We start from the raw sequence: 1,327 nt of genomic DNA, 5'->3' as shown, positions 1-1,327 counted from the left end.
TTACGGTCCACGTGCAAATTTTAAGTGTGTCCTGTTGTGGATAGTATATATCGTCATAAATACTGTCAATGGCTCAGAGGCATCCATCATATTCCACAAAAGGCAGTTTCTCTAATTTCACTGTGAAAAAAAAAACATCCAGGTTACACAGAAACTCGCTAATTAGGATTAGGGTCAAAGTGTGTGAAGATGGTTAATGGAGAAAAAGTTGATTAAAAAGAAACTTGCTGGGGTGATTTAAAAACCACAGATTGATGATATAATGGTGTGTGAGGGAGGATTAATTTCCCTGTCACTGTTCTGCATATTCAGACCTGCTCAAACACAAGGCTAAATACAGTGAAGCCAGTCGTCCTTGGTTCTGTAAAGATCCCACAGTTGTTCCTGCTCAAATGTAGCAGAGAATTGATGTCATATAGGATGTAACCTTTTTTTTTATTTCCTCAAAAAGGTCCCAGCTTGTTTTTTTTTTTTTTTTTTGTGAGTCAGTAAATTCAGCTGCTGCGGCTAAATCAATATTTATGTATCCAAGGCCTCTTTGGTCAGCCGGCCTCCCGGACCGGTGCACACACACACACACATTAAGAATCACAGACAAATTCCCATTTAAAAAGTCACCGAGGCTATAATTCACAATGTTCCCCCGCTAAATGATAAATCAGGACTTGAACAGGCCTATAACAGTCCAGAGGGATGATGAAGGGCGTTGGACCTTCTCCTCATAAACATGACGCCCTGATTGAAGCGGCTACAAGAAGAGACGCACACCACCGCCATCCTTATTAGTTGGACTGTGTCCTCGGATCAGATCTTCGTTTGAGCGATAAGGCGGCGACGGTGGCGGGAAGTGACGCCGCGGGGATGATTTAGAGGCTGATGATTAACGATAATGAAATGAAAGCGATAATTGTCCTGGAGATTTGATCCGTTATCAATGAGGAGCCTTAACCGCAATTTTCCCCCCGAATCTTGATCTTTCCTTTCTCTTGTCAGAGGTAATGAAGCAATTAATCAACTCATCTGGAACGTCAGAATCTGTTTCAGTTCAGTTCAGTTTCTGTTTGTCCAACTGAGATGTTTCTGTTCGTTTTGCAGATAATGTTCAATATAGAAAGCTACAGGTTCTTATATACATATAGACTGTATATAGTGGTGGAACGTACATTTACTCACAAACACATGAAGAGCTTAAAGAATAAGTTTGTTCTAAATTAAACTACCAGAACACTGAAATTACTGTTGTGGACTCTGTGTTGGACTCTGTGTTGGACTCTGTGTTGTGGACTCTGTGTTGTGGACTCTGTGTTGTGGACTCTGTGTTGTGGAC

This window comes from Morone saxatilis, unplaced genomic scaffold, assembly GCF_004916995.1.
Source record: "Morone saxatilis isolate NCDOM2014 unplaced genomic scaffold, NCSU_SB_2.0 Contig2, whole genome shotgun sequence".
Classification (NCBI taxonomy): Eukaryota; Metazoa; Chordata; class Actinopteri; family Moronidae; genus Morone; species Morone saxatilis.
Note: the sequence above shows the minus strand (reverse complement) of the source record.